Raw genomic sequence first — 17,136 nt, forward strand, 5'->3', positions numbered from 1 at the left:
CTATTGCAAAACTAGGAAGATGTCTGAATGAGAGAGGAGCAGAGCCAAAGACAAACCTAGGCCGAAAGTACAAGTGTGTCATCCCTTAATATTACACTTCATCTTGGTCCTGTGATGTGCTAACTTTCCATTCCATAGAGAATCACTTTACCACTGGAAAAAGTGGTGCTCAAATATGTTTATACATCACTGTTGCAGTATTGTGAGTGACTGACCTTTTGTACATTATTCTTGTGGAACTGCAATATACAAAGCTCTGTAAATGGTAATCAATTAACAAGAGAGAACAAAGAAGGGCATGTTGCAGTTTGGGATAGAGTTGTATCGACCAAACATTAAGGCATACACTTTTGGCCTTGCTTATAATTGTATTGATATTTCTTGTAAGCTACTTAATTTGTTTTACTTTCCAATGATGTCTTTTCATGGAGCACAGGTGCAGGGACTATACAGCACTTAAAGGATCACGCACATTCTTATTAGAATACTTGAAAACCCTTAGCTTTTAGGGATAAACACTGTGTTAGCAAGCACAACTCATAATACATTGCATTTTAAATTGAATTATAAGGTATGTTCTATTTAATTACATTTCTTTAAGGCATGTACAAAACATGTTATTTACATATATAGTAATTATTAGCTTTAATATATTCAATACTCACTCAAAGGCGCATACGTTCTGGAGATTAAATGTTACTCTGAAAAATTAATGCATTTTTTTTAAACGTAGTCAGCACTGTTTGTAATTTAACCCCTTATTTATTTAGCTTACTTATATAGTTCCATCATATTCCACAGAACTTTACAGTCCTATATAGGGTCACAATCTACATTTCCTATCAGTATGATTTTGGTGTGTGGGAGGAAATTGCAGAACCCAGAAAAACCCACAAAAACATAGAGAGAATATACAAATCCTTGCAGATTTTGGCCAGAATCGAACCTAGGACTCTATTGCTGCAAGGCTACCATGCTGCCCATACTTCCCTAGCATCTTCAGAAAACCATAAATGTTTTGTTTCTATTCACAGAGCTGTATCAGCGCATACTTTTTGTAGGACAATTTTTTTTGTAATGGTACTTTTAATTTGCTACAGGATGTACGGGGATGCTCGAAAAAAATCTATATGAAGGGAGCATAGAGAAAACTACAGCTGGGCCATATTCATATGGGTTTTGCTTTTACAGTGTTCATTTTGAAGCCAAAATGGCTGGTTGTTTATATTCTGCAGGTCAGTTCAATCTTAACAATACCAACCTACAGCTGTACAGTGTTGATCCATAGGAAGGCAAAAATCCACGAGATTTATGACAAATGCCCCAGGAAAAATAAATGTCAAAAATGTTCCTTCCTGACTCCAATTCTGGCAATCAGTTTAGGACCCTGAACAAACCTTTCCTTACCAAAAATCAAAGGGCACGTGCAAGGCGCGTTCAATTTTGCATAATGCACGTGTAAAAAATACACGTGTAAAAAATCAGACTCCCATTGACTTCAATTACATTTTTTACACTTGTAAAAAAAAGCACCAAAAACACGCAAAAAAACCAAACAAACCGTGGTTCTTTGACGCATTTTTTACACGTGTAAAAATTGTCATTGAAGTCAATTGGAGTCTGACTTTTACACGTGTATTCTTTACACGTATGTTATAAAAAATGAGCGTGCATTTACTCCATGTGCATGGGCCCTAATCCCTACAACCAGTAATATCTATCTGCTCAAGAAAGGTGTCCAAGCCTTTTTGAACTTGCTCAATGAATCCACTTCCTGTGGCAGTGAGGTCCAAAGCTTGACGTCTCTTACAGTAAAGAATCCCCACCTATTTTGTTGCCGGTGAAATGTTCTCTACTGGTGTAATGTCCACTTGTCACAGTCTTTAGCCTTAAAGTAAAAAGATCATTAGAAAGGTCTTTGTACTGTCCCTTCAAGTATTTGTATATTGAGATTAGATTAGACATCTTTTTTTTACAAATTAAATAACCCATAATTTGTTAATCTGTGTCTGTTATCCAGTCCTCCCATTCTTCTAATTGTCTTGGTCAACCTTCTCTGCATTAACTCTAGTTAGGTTCTTCTTGTATACTGTGGCCATTAATTACGTCTTTGTGTGATGTGTATTAGTGATTTGTATAAGTGCATAGGAAGGCTATTGTAGGCATATGTTTATTTTACTGAATTTTGCCAGCTTTTTACATAAAAAAGTCCTTTTCCTGCTATACAAATTAGTCGAGTGCCCCTGTGCTCCGAGCACACCCGTGTCATCGTTCTCTCCCTGTATCGCCACCACCTTCTTCCTTGCTGTTCATTCTCCTCCTCTTCCTTGCTTCTTCCTCCCATCAGCGTGAACTTAATATCGCCCATGCGTGAGATTTTGTTTGCACCTAAGTTAGGAAGAAGCAAAGAAGAGGAGGAGAAGATATATCTATATAAAGCAATACAGGGAGAGGATGATGACACGGGTCAAAGAAGAGGAGAAGGCAAAAACAGCAGGGAAGAAGGGGGCAGTGATGCAGGAAGAGTATAAGGAGGGTGTGCTTGGAGCTCCTGTGATAGCTCTGTGAAGACTAATTTGCATAACACGAAAATTGCTTTCTATGAAAAAAGAAAGGTATGCCTATAATAGCCTTTCTAAAGGCTACATGAAGATAGGATTAGGTAAAAGCAGAGGGCATTCAATGTAGAATTTATTTTATCTCTGGTTTTGTCCCCAGTTATTTATAAAAAGCTTTAGCTTTTTCACTTCCCTCCAGTTTATATAATTTAGATGCTTTCTTTTTACCATTTTGGTGCCCCTCACATTTTGATTTAACCACAGTAGTTTTCTTTTGTTCCTAACACATTTATTCCCATACTATATATCTTTCACAGGATGTATTTAAGATGCTTTTAAAAGTGTCCCATTTAGACTGCATACTTTTGTTTTTAAGGAAACTGTCCCAGTTTATGGCCTTAGGGTCATCCCTTAGCTGATGAATATTTACCTTCCTGAAGTTTAGAGTTTCTGTATCCCTTCCACTAAGCATCTTATTAAAGGATACTTGAAAATATAGAATTTGTGGTCACTGTTACCGAGGTGATCTCCAACCTCTTCCTTTGATATTCTGTCAGATCTGATATTTGATGTTCGATCTGTTAAAATTAGGATCTTGAAATATCCCTTCTTGTGTTGGGTCCTGCATTAGTTGGGAAAGGTAATGTCTATAATTATTGGCAAAACTCTGTTACCTATTAAGGACCTGCAGATTTCTGTTTCCCAATTTGTATCAAGATAGTTAAAGTTACCAAGATAATTCCCTTATTATTTTTAGCTGAATCCGCTATTTGTGCCATTAGTACCAGTTTCACTTCCTCCATCATATTGGGATACTTCTAACAGATCCCTTGTAGTATTTTTATTTCCATCTCTACATGTTTGTTTTCCTCACATATGTCTCACTGTATAGACTTTAGGCACTGTAATTGTTTCACTTTATCCCTATTTTGCATTTTCTTATTAGCTGTTCTACTCCTCTCTCCACTCCACCCCACTTTCCTTGCTTATCCCCCTGCCACTACCTACACTATTCTTCTCTTCTATATTATTAATTGCCTCCCCCAGTCCCTAATTTAAATAGTCCTCCAACCTTCTAGCCATGTTTTCCCCTCTCCATTGTAGTGCAGTCCATCCATACTGAAGAGCCTGTAACCAACACAGCTCAGTTATCTATGAACCAAACCCCTCCTTCCTATATTATCTCTTGAGTCACTTTCTTATTTCCCTAAATTCCCGCTGTTTCTCCTATGTGGCCCATGGTACATAGTTACATAGTTACATAGTTGCATAGTAGATGAGGTTGGATAAAGACATTAGTACCAAGTGGTACAGTAAGTATTTCAGAAAATAGTACCTTTGAAGTCCTTTTCTTGAGCTTTCTGTCCAGGTCCCTAATATCATTTTTAGGATCTTCCATCTACCTCTAAATTTGTAATTAGTACCAATATGCATCATGACATCTGGGTCTTCACCGGTCACTTCCAGTAATCTGTCAGCCTGATCCACAATATGGCGAACCCGAGCACCAGGAAGATTACAAAGTCGTATTCTCTGTTTATGTGACACATTGCTCTATCTGTGACCTAATAACTGAGTCTCCCTCTACCAGCATCTGTCTGACCTTTCCTACGTTCCCAAATACCTTCTTTCTGGAGCAGACATTCTCTTGATCACTAGAAGAAAATCTAGATAACGAACCCCTCATACCCCAACTTGGCAAAGTTATTGGGGTGTGTCAGGTTAGGACTAGCCTCCCTGAAATTCTTCCCTCTACCTCTCTTCCTAAATATTACCCATCTTGAACCTCCATGCTACTCTCTCCATCTCCATCTGTCACAGTGAATTTTGACAATTGCATGTAGTGTTGAGATTTTCTCATTTAGATCTAGAATCTGAGCTTCCTGATGAACAATTATGTTACATCTCAAACAACAATATGACCCCACAAACAGCTGTTACAGGAAAGCATACATTACAAAAAATGTGCACTGAGTTGTATTGGTATGAATGGAGTTCATCCAAATAGAGATATGTACAGCAAAACCAAAAAGAAGCCAGAAGTTATTTATCTACTAGGTGCACTTAAAGGGGTTTGCCACTTTCAGACCAATATTGAGAAACAAATGTTATTATTTGTATGATAAAAAGATATACAACTTTCCAATATACTTTCTGTATCATTTTTTTCATGGTTTTTTAGATCTCTGCTTGCTGTTATTCATTCTGTTACGTCTAATTGGATAAAAGTCTGGACATGGTCATGTGATTTACAGTCCATGGTCATGTGATGAGCACACAGGTGCACAGATGATTACCAGGCAGATGTCTGATTACTGTGCTGTGACTATAACAAGCGGCACCTGTGTGTTCATCACATGACCATGGACAGTAAATCACATGACCATGGTCAGAGTTTTATCTCGTAGAAGTAACAGAATGAATGACAGCAAGCAGAGATCTAGAAAACTGTGAGGAATTAATACAGAAAGTATATTGGAAAATAATATAACTTTTTATTATACAAACCATCACATTTGTCTCTCAGTAATGGTCTGAAAGTGATCAACTCCTTTAATCTAAAGCTCATTTAAGTTAATACACACTTAAATAGGCTTATGCCAAATAAGCAGCTCCTGAACTGCAAGATTGCGCTCTGGTAGTTTTTATTACATTTTAACATGAAACTTAACACTTTAACTTAAAATAATAATAATAATAATAATAATTATTATTATTATTATTATTATTATTATTGTTATTATTATTGTTATTTGTGTTGTCATATTATAATACTTGTAGCTTTTTCATATTTCCGTATGTAGAGCTATGTAAGGTGTCTGTTTTTGCTGGACAAGTAGTAGTTTTTATTGATATTACTTGGGAGATTGTGCAATGTTTTGATAAATTTTTATGTAATTTTTTGCCAGGAGGCAACACAATGAAATTCACTGTATCAGATATTGTTATATGTTTATAGTTCTGCCATTTTCAGATACTGAAATGCCTAATGTGATTTTTTTTTTTAACTTTGCTCATTTTTCTTAGTATTTTGGGTAAAGGAGTGCATTGAAATGTTCTATTTTTTTATTTGAAAAATTAGTAACTTTTAAAAAAAAATTATATTTAGACCCCCTATGGATCTTGAACGCATTCAATACACTACAATACTAATATGTTGCAGTGTATTGACAAATCCATTCAGTTCTATGCTAAGCAGTCGATGGCAGCCTTTAATAGAAATATAGCAAAGGCAGATCTGGGAGCTTTCCATTAACTCCTAGCAGTCATGCAGGATCATGCAGTTATGGTGATTGCTACCCCTGGATTATTACTCTCCTGGATGGCAATCCAAGGCAACATGGCTGCATTCACACACCACTGGTCTTCAGATGCCTCTGCCACATTTGACTAAGGAATCTGAAGGGTTAATTAGAAAGGACTTTGCTGGCTGTTTGCTGTATAAAATAGTGGAGACCTGGCAGCTCCAGAGTATGCATCTTGTTCAAAGTTACAAGTTAGGCTTTATTACTCACGCAAATGTCAGGAAATGGATTGAGGGATTGTCTACATGTCAGTGAATAATGCCTTTAGACATTTTGTAAGATCTAAAACTAAACATAAGTCTATGATCTGACTGATCGAGGCCAAACCTTTCACTGATAATAAGGAAACCTTCATGACTTTAGCCATCCTAATTCATCACTGCTCATCATCCATGGCCTGGGTCTAGAATGATAGCAGAAAACCTTTACAATGAAAGGTGTGAGTTGTAGTATCAGATAAAATATCTCGATCAGACTTTATATGAGCAAATTTTCTGAAATATATATTGGGTCAAATTAGCTGAAATTGCTAGTCATGCTCAATTCAGTCTAAATAAATTTAGTCTGAATCAACAGTGACCTGATTGCCCTAAAAAGCGATTTATAGGACTTCTTGGACATGTGGTAAAATATAACATATATAATAGCAATTCTTAGTCATTGACCTACTTTCTATGATTGATGAGTAATCCAGACCAAGTAATCTCAACCAACCAATGACAACTGTAATGATATTCTGAATCTTTTTCCAGCTTCCTAGTACATTGTACTCATATAGATATAGTAACAGAAAAAAAATGGTTAAGACTTGTAAGGTAGGGAAGAAAAGGGAAATGCAAAGGCAACTGAGACTGAAAGGATTAATATATAGATATATTAAAAAGTTGAATGTTTTCTTTTTTTTATTTATACACTGATTGGGAAGCTGCAAGCAGAAATGTGTAATATACTTTACAAACGCCTTATAAATTCTATGTTTATCCCTGCACCCACGCATTGCTGGTCCGTTCTGCCTATTGTATGTCAATATGTGAAAAATGTAACATCTATATTGTAGAAAATATGCAGTAATAGTGAATGACTACAAATTTATGCAACATTTGAGTACTAGTTAATGTTGTGTTAGTGTAATGGGATATACTGCAGAAATATTACATATTGTCAAATAGAAGCTGTACAGCTTGGACAATAGACCTGGCTACATACTCTAGAAAAGAAGCTGACTTGATATGGATAGCTTTTCTAATGAAAAATGTTTGCCTGGATGAAAATAACTTGCAGTTTTCCTTACTGTGGTTTTTCATCACAGAAGTCAGTGTGGGGAAAACATCGGAGCAACAGCATGCTGTGTCTTAAAAAGCATAACATGGTCTACAACTGGCTCAAGACCAAACACTTAAATAACTAATGAAATGTGTAAATGGGAATTCATAAATTCCCATTCACTAGCATTACACCTCTAGCCACAAGATAAGAAACCTGTCATATATTTGCTGCCTATGAATAAATGCTTTAAGAGTATCTGCTTGAAAATTATTAAACATTTCTTAGTCAAAGTACATTTGCTATTATTTAAGCATTGTATAAGCATCATAAATCATTGTAGAAATATCATAAAATGATCTACAGAATATCAGCATAGTATTACAATGGCTTATATGTAGTTCTCCATAAGATGCCAATGAACTGTGGGCATAACTTACCAGTGAGCTTTTTCATCGGGCAATGTCATTGTATAGAGTTGATGTCTACAATTACCCAGTATAGGAAATTAAAATACATTAAGTCATCGCCATTTATTCAGGACAGATGGAAACACTCAAATATCTAGAACACATTTTTAGTACAATCCAAGAGTGAGTCTTTATTCAATTTTGCAGATTTTTTTTTAGATATTTTTTCTGCGATATCATAGTATAGTTAATTTACATGTCATAAAATAAAACATATGTGTCTGCCCTTAACCCCTCTCTGTCAAAGTCTTTTTTAAATTTTCATTTTTTAACTCCCTACCTTCCAAACTCCCATAACTTTTAGATTTTTCCATTCACAGAGCAATAGGAGGGCTTAATGTCTGTGGGATAAATTGTATTCATAAGGGTACCATTGTGTACTGGTATAGTGGACTGGGAAGCTGGAAAAAAAAATGGGGTGGAATTAGTTGGCTCATCAGGAGCATGCCCAGGCATTGTAGGGAGGTCATACAGGCACATGGAGGCCTCATTTTGACATGTTTTAAGGACATTACATCAAAGTTGGATCAGCCTGTAGTGTATTTTTCCACTTTAATTTTGGGGGTGACTCCAAATCCAGGCCTCTATTGGTTAATAAATCTGATTTCCATTGATGATTTTTGTGTTATTTTGTTGTCATCACATTCAATGAGAATATTTCATTCATTCAGATCCAGGATGTGTTATTTGAGTGTTCCCTTTATTTTTTTGAGCAGTGTATTTGAGCATAAGGTGCCTTTTTTCAGGGTCAGATGTAATTTTTAGTCATAGTATTTTGCAGAATATCTATTGCTTTGATTACTTTTTATTCAATTTTTTATGAAGTGAAACAGTGAAAAAAATGGTAGTTTGGCTCTTTTGATTTATTTTCCCTCTACAGTGTTCACCGTATGGGAAAAATATGTTTATAAGTTGGTAGAACAGGTGTTTTCAAACACAGGAATATCAAATGTGTTTCACATTCATGTTTTTAACTTTTATGTGTGTTCTGGGGAAAGGGTAGTGAATTGAATTTTTATTTCTCTTTAATTTTAAAAATATTTTTTTTTTTACTTTTTTCTTTAACTGTTATTATTAGACCCCCTTGGGGTCTTGAACCGCATGTGGACTAATCTCTAAATTGCATTGCAAATGCCATACAGCAGCCTGTAATGCCAGTTAAACCTGGTAACTTTCAAAGGGTTTCCAGCTGTCACTGCAGAAGATTGCCAGCCACAGATCTGATTTTGGGGGAGGTGATAAATGGCAAAATGGTGGCCCATAGTTTGAGACATTTCAGAGGTTAATACCAACAATCAGTGTGCACCTCAGTCACTGTGGGCATTAGTGCTTGGTCTCTTATGTATAATATATTGCAAATTAAAGAGTATGTATAATTATAATACAACTTTTTATAGATGATTTGTATAGGTGAATAAAAGAAACTCTGTAATATGTCTTATTAAAAAATAATGGGAGAAATTTATCATTTGTCAAGTATTTTAAAATTAAGTTTTTCTGGAGTCATAATTTTCACAAAAAATTATCAATTGTCACGTGATGTTTGATAAACTAGATGGACATACAAGTCTAAGGGTCCATTGACATGGATGAAAATGACACTTTATTTGGTGCTGAATTTTCAGCGCTGAAAAAAAAGCCTACCATTGATTCAAATGGTTAATGCTAGCTTTTTTTTTCACTAGTGTAATCTTCCAATTACAGAAAAAAAAGCTAGCAGAACTCATTGTAATCAATGGGAGGCTTTTTCTTCAGTGTGGAAAATTCAGCGTGGTAAATTCCGCCAGTGGAAAAGAAAGCTAGTGGAACCCATTGAAATCAATGTAAGGCTTTTTTTCAGCGCTGAAAATTCTGCGCCAAGTAAAGCGGCATTTTCCTCCATGTGAATGGGCCCTAATACATTTTTCCTGAAAAAAAATACTCCACTTACTGACAGGAGTGAGTTTGTGACAATTTTTGTACTTTTAGGGAATATGCAAATGACTTTTTCAGGATGTAATTAGGAAAACAATGCCTCTGTTCGCTGCCACTAGGACATCCCCCTTAAACATCATGCATGGCTTTTTCAGACAGCCTTTATACCATGATGCAGGATTATTGCCACTTTGGGATACTGCAACATTGTCCCACTGATCCGATATTGAAGACCTTTACTTTGGACCCTTTAAAGTTGCAAATATGTTACAATAAAATAATTAAATATAATAATAATAATAATAATAATATATATATATATATATATATATATATATATATATATATATATATTGAACTGTGGACTTCATTGTATTCTACAACTCAAAATAAAGGATTATAGTTTGCTTATTCTACCACAGTAGTCAAAGGGGTTTTCAGAAAATACTATGCTTTAACCCAAATGATTGTTATCATTATATTTTTAGCACCGACATAACCTAAATCATGGTGACAATGAAGGAAGCATATGTATGCTTTAACTAAGCAATTTACCAATTCAAGTGGGCTGCCACTACTGTAAGAGTCGAACACATAAGTGATAAAGCTTGGCAATGCTTGAATAAAATGGAATAAGAAATCATTTTGACAGAGCCCAGATCTCAGCTTGGTCTGCTGTTTATTGTCTTTTCCTTTCTTTCAAGGTCAACATTTCTAGGTTTATGTGGTCTAGATTGTATATGACAGTGTTCCAGGAAATGTAAGAACACAGAGGTAATGTTTTTTATTTATATATATTTTGTAAAGCAGATCAATGAATTTTAACTCCTACTGGGGGAGAGTTTATATACCACAAAACACAATGTTACAGGAAGCAGGCCACAAACTATAGGATGCAATGTATTAACTATACATTATTCATTGCACAAGTCAAGACTATTAGATGTAACTGCATGGCCATGTTTTAGTGACATTCTTCTTGTACAATCCCTAATTCCAAGCCTCTATTGTAAAGTCATTAATGTTAGAATGCTGTGACAAACAAAATATGTACAATATTTGTCCATTTTAAATATGTCATTTTTTAACTGAAACTGCGTCATCAAAAAATGTCATATTTGTTAATCAAGTTTTATATTAAACATATTTTAAATACTTTTAGGAGAGATATTTAAAAAACTTCAATGTTATTTACCATTTACTACAAAAAAATATGTAAAGTCATGCAGTTTTGACTTTGCCCACTAAGCTAAATATTCTGCTGATACTTCCTATTTTCTGTAGGAGATTTCTTTGCAGCAGCCACCTACCTATTAGCACACTGATGATCACAGCTATCATGTATATGCAGATAAGAAACACCTTTCACAATAAGTGATTTCACTGCTCACGACAAGCTCACTGAGCGTACCTTAGCTCACTAGGGTCTACCCTAGACTATTTTAGGCTTAGTAGCAACATGGCTTTGGCTTATGTGAACCGTAAGTTAAGAAATTAAAAAAATGAATTAAATATTCAAAACACCTTCCTTTCTCTAGAACACATATAAAATAAAGTTAATTAAACATATACACATTAGGTATCCCATGTACAAACTCCTAAAAATAGTTTTCCCATTTCCCATAGCAGGAAAAAAAAGTCAAAATAGCCAAACTTCCTTTTTTTCTCTATTTCACCTCTCATAACACACTGGATAAAATGCGATCAAGGCAATAGACAGTCCCCAAAATGTTCCTACGTACGTGAAACGTACTTCTGGCCCCACTAAAGGGGAGTCTTATGCAGCCCTATAAATGCAAATATAAAAATATAAAAAATATAGCAACTCCAATATTTTTTTTTCCCAGGGGGTTAATATATAAGAAAAGAAATACACAAATTTGGTATTGCCATAATCATACTGCCCGACAGAATGCAGGTGACATGTCATTTTAGCTGCACAGTGAATGTCCATAAGAATTTTGCACAAATGCAATTTTCTGTAATTCCACCCATTTTGATTTTTCCGTCTTCCCAGTAAATCATTCAGAATATTAAATGGTACTATTATGAAATACAATTTGTACTGTAAGAATTAAGCACTTTGTAAACAGAAAAATAAAAACGGTTGTTCTTGGCACTGTATATTTTTGGGGAAACATATTTTTCAATCATATTGCATAGTATTTCTATGTAAAAAACTATTTAATACATGTGTCTGTCATGTTCGGTTGAGCCTGTGACTCCTACTTATTACCATTTAAACTTATAGGTGTCAAACTGTGACCCACAGTGTAATTATGTCTGGCCAGCAAGTCATAACAAGAGAGTTCACACTTACAGAACATTCCTTTTAATTTCACAGCAAAACTCTCACCAATACTGGATAGATATTGTTCACCACTATACAGCTTTCAATTATTCTTCCACTACAAGTTCTTGCCAAATAGCAAATAATTTATCTTTCATTATTGACCACATATTGATGAAAGTATCTTTATTGCACCAGTAATGTTGAGTTTCAGGAGCGTAAAAATCACAGCTGCAGGGGATGTGACTGCAAACATACTTAAAGGGGATTGGGGTCTGTGGTCAACTGGATATGGTCAGGGCCCTGCAGTATCAAAAAAGCAGACAGCTATAAATCTTGTTAATGGAAAGAGCCGCCAGGCCCCTTTCAAATAGTATCCTGCCCAGGGAACATATTTAAAAATAAAAGATACATATACTCACCTCTCATGGGCTTCCAATGGTCTCCAGCATCCTCTATGGGATCTTCCAGCCTGAGAGCTCATGTGGTCCAGGGGTCCCTGCTGGGGTTTATGATTAGACATCAGCAGCAGTCATGTGAGGTGCATTGGCATAATGTCCCCAAAGGCCCAATCACAGGCCCCAGTGGTGACATCTAGGGCATGTGACCTCAGTCACAGGCAGGAGAGGACCAAAGAGGATGTTGAAGAGAGCCAGAGGGAGTGAGTATGCCCAGAAGAGTTGAGGCAAGGTGTGTATAAGTGTTTGTTATTTTCAATTAGCTCCCCTGGACATTCCCCTTAAACATCAGGCATGGATTTTTAGACAGCTTTATTTCATGATGTGGGATTATTGCCAAACTAATATATCTATTCCAAAAAGAACAGACTCCGAGCTGTGGGCAGTGCTGTTTCGATCTGGTTGGATCTCATCAGCACAGCACAGGGGAAGTAATTTGGCTGGGTGAGAGGAGCAAAAATGGCTTGTAAGTCTCCATACACCTGCACAAATGCACTATTCTTAAGGAGTTTTCTTAGTTCCCATCCCCTGAGCCTCTACTTAATACTTATTATTGAACCCCAAAGTATTGAATAGTACCAAAATGATCCAGAGGGCAGAACATCACAAATATTTGTTGAAACAAATTTTGCAGGATTTGCCTGAAGCAGCTCAAGAGGGGCATCTTGGGAACATTCTAGATTGTGTGGGGCCGCTGTGGAGCATTATATTGTGTAGGGCTACTGTTGGGAGCATATTATACTGTGTGGGGCCATGGTGAGGAGCATAGTTTACTGTATGAAACCACTGTGGAGAACTATATATAACTATATATAGGGCTGTGGTGGAAGATTATACTGTGTGGGGCCTCTTCGCTATTTACATCACACTCTATCTGTTTTATAGCACTGGTGTGACATTATCACAGGCTGTAATTAAATTGCATGATAACTACAAACAGATAATATGCAATGTAAATAGTGATCAGAGGCACTAACCCCCAACTTTGATCAAGACAGCATTTTCCCAGTGGTGCATGGGTGCCACCATTTCGGGGAGAGTTACCGCCCTGAAAATGAGATCTGGTTCTGGTGATCCAATGTCATGATAGCTGAGAACCTGTTAAAATCTGCAGTATATAAATAAATATTTTAAAAAATAAATAAAAATTGAAATCAACCCCCCTCCCTTTCCCAAAAGCACATATAAAAATGCATAACGTGAAACTCATTCTAATTAGGTATCCCTGTGTCCAAAAACACCTAGTCAACAAACTTCTAAAAATATTTTTTCCCATATGGTGAACGTTGTAGCAAAATTAAGCCCTCATATGTCTTTGTGAACAAAAAAAAAAAAAAAAAAGTTATGGATTTTGGAAGGCAGGGAGTCAAAAACGAAAACTGTAAAATTACTGTGTTTGGAAGGATTAAACTTTAACAATTGGCCTGACTTTTGCATTTCTCATGGTAGTTATACCTAACATGGAGCATGGAGATGGCACTGCAGAAGAGGGTTAAGCTGCCAAGATGGCAGTTGACAGTGAACCTCTGCTTCACATGACCACACAACTGGAATCACAGTTATATGTTTCTCATGTGCTTCTGGTTGGACCTAATGGGTAAGCACTGAGGACAGACCATGAGGCATTTATTAGGTTCCTGGATACCAAGGAAATCCATTAGCATCCCGCTATTTTTTCACTAACTGATTACCAACAAGAGGATATTCAATGGTCTCCCTCATGGACCCTGCTGCTATACTTCCAAATCCATTATCCAATAAATTGATTGTACATTACAACATAACTTTTATTAAAGATATTGGGCAATTGTGATGTACAATGCAGTAAGGTCACTGTTTTTAAAACCTTGAGCTCCTTAACAACAAATAGCCAAGCACTGAAGATAAAATGAGAATCTAAAGAAAAAAAAATATAATTATATCACCAGAAGGTTCCCATTGCCCCCAGGTATTCGCAGAAATGCCTATAATAAGAATAATATTGCAGATCTGCTCTAAAAAGGACCCAACTTGGGACCACAGTGATATAACTTACAGGAGTGACAGCATACAGTAGCCTTTCTTCCAAACTATGAGTAAGATATCCCTAGTCTGGACAGCAATTCTTGATCCTGGAAATAACAATATATTAGGCAGGATGTTGAAATGGCTAGCCTAAATACTGTTTATGTTTGCTTTGAAAAGGACAGCATAAGAGACATGCTATGTGTATATGTGCTGGGCAGCACTTAACTGAAACTAGAGGTAGAGTGCATGACTACTGTAGGACCTGACCAAACACCTGATTCAACTTCAGTGTAGAAGAAATGGAACGGCACTCCAAATAATTATCTGCATGTGGTTTGCTTTTATTATAGAAGTCACATCACATAAGACATTGTACAAATTGTACAATTAGGCTTATCCAATAGTGTCATGTTTATGGATAGACCCCTTAATCAGACAGATGGTAATTAGAGATGAGTGAGTAGTACTCGATCGAGCAGGTATTTGATCGAATACTACGGTATTCTAAATACTCGTACTCGATCGAGTACCACTCGCTGTTCAAATGTAAAAGTTCGATGCAGAACCAGCATTGATTGGCCGAATGCTATACAGTCGGCCAATCAATGCTGGTTCTTCTCCTGGGCAGAGCCGACTGCGCATGTCCGTTTCTAGTGCGGGCATGCACAGTCGGCTCTGCCCAGGCCCGATGCCTGGCAGAGTGAATGAACAGCTGGAAGACGCCGCGGGGACGCTGCAAGGAGAAGACTGCACGGAGGATCCAGCCCGACCCTCACTCATGGACTTGGTAAGTAAAATTTGATCAAACGTTGCCTACCCCTGAAATGAGCATTTTCCCCCCATAGAATATAATAGGGTTCCATATTCGATTCGAGTAGTCGAATATTGAGGGGCTACTCGAAACGAATATCGAACCTCAGACATTTTACCGTTCGCTCATCTCTAATGGTAATACCACAGTGGGTTGTGACGCCTGACATATAGGGGAGATCACTCTGGTTGAATCACCCGTGGATAGTGGCTAGAGGAACGCAGGTCAGAACCAATATTTTTCAGATGTGTTACTGCCATCAATTTCTAAATTATTATTTTTATTCTTTCAGATTAAATGGAAAAACTTCTAACCTTCACCTTGTGATATGTGGTCTATATTCTGTTGTGAATAATATATGGCTATGTGAGATTTCCAAGTCATTGCATTCTTGTTTTCTTCACATCTAACATAGTATCCCAAGGTTAAATAATATATTTACAAACATATGCAACAGTAGTTTGAAACAAGCAGTAACATCACATCAATCTTCTCTAAGAGCAGTTGTTAACCCTTATTACTTGTGTGCTGCTTTTAAAATGACAAAGTTTTTTACATGGGAATATATTGTAAAATCTTCTTTTTTTTAATGTAGATTGTGAGCCCCATATAGGGATCACTATGCACTTTTTTTTTCCCTTACCTATTAGTATGTCTTTATAGAATGGGAGGAAATCCACGCAAACACAAGGAGAACATACAAACTCCTTGTAGATGTTGTTGCTGGCGGATTTGAACTTAGGACTCCAGTGCTGCAAGGTTGCCGTGCTAACCACTGAGCCACTATGTTGTCCCTGAATATGTCCTAAAAATTGATTCTTACATTACACATACTTTTTAACCCCTTCCTGCTCTGCATCACTCTATTACATCAAAATGAGTATATAGTTTAATACTCAGCATCATACGGCACTAGTGCGATGCAATAGTACGGCACTGTAATGCCGCGGGCACAGAAGTTGTGCCCACAGCATGACTATCTGCACTCGGCTGTGTAATACAGCTGAGGGCTAGGATCAGCCTCTGGAGTCAGAAGAGTCACTAAGCCCCTGGATGCCATGATCAACAGTGATCATGGCATCCAGGTGGTCCTGGGGCAAGATTACTCCCCACTGTCACCACTCCACTGCCCCGCAATAAGATCCCATAGGAACTAATGGTCGATGTTTTGCAATACTATGTATTTCAGGGAATCCGAGCTTCAAGTCCTCTTGTGGGACATGTAAAAAGTAATTAAAGAAAACAAAAACACACACACACATAGCTTACAATATACAGTAATAAATAAGTAATTAATAAAAAGTTTTTAAAAAAAAACCTTTATATTTAAAAAGTACATAATGTAAACAAAATAAAAAAAAAACATTTTAGGTATCCCTACATGCATATAAATAAGCCCCCACTATCCAAAAATAGTGTTAATTATCCCATATGTTAAATGCCTTAAAAAATAGGTAAGTAAATATTTATTTATTATATATAATATATCTCGATAGGCAAATTAACAGATTTTAGTCACTTTGCTTTTCCCAAAACATAACAATAAAACTTGATCAAAAAGTCATACATACCGAACATTGGAACCTCTAAAAAGTACAACTTCTCCCTGCAAATAATGAGCCCTGACATATCTCCATCAACAATACAGTAAAAATAATATAGGCATCAGAATATAGTGACCTCAGGAAAATCGTTCATTTTCAAAAAGTGAAGTTTTATTTGTATAAGTAGTAAAAGGTAGTAACAACCAAAACAAATCTGGTATCACTATAATCATAATGACCAGCATGACAAAGCTGTAATGTCATTTTCAATGCAGAGTGAACAGCGAAAAAAACAAACATAAAAAATTATGATAGCATTGTGTGTTATTTCACATGGACCACCAAAAAAAGTAAATATATTACAATAAAAATACCCTGCATCCTTAAAGGGTTAACAATGTTTGTTACTTTTATACCATATTAAAATTTATGTCTAAACAAATTGTGCAATCTTGCAGTTTTCACATTCGGTGTTGTACCTTAGAATAGACTAATGCTTCCTATTCTGTAGAGATC

This window comes from Leptodactylus fuscus, chromosome 4, assembly GCF_031893055.1.
Source record: "Leptodactylus fuscus isolate aLepFus1 chromosome 4, aLepFus1.hap2, whole genome shotgun sequence".
Classification (NCBI taxonomy): Eukaryota; Metazoa; Chordata; class Amphibia; order Anura; family Leptodactylidae; genus Leptodactylus; species Leptodactylus fuscus.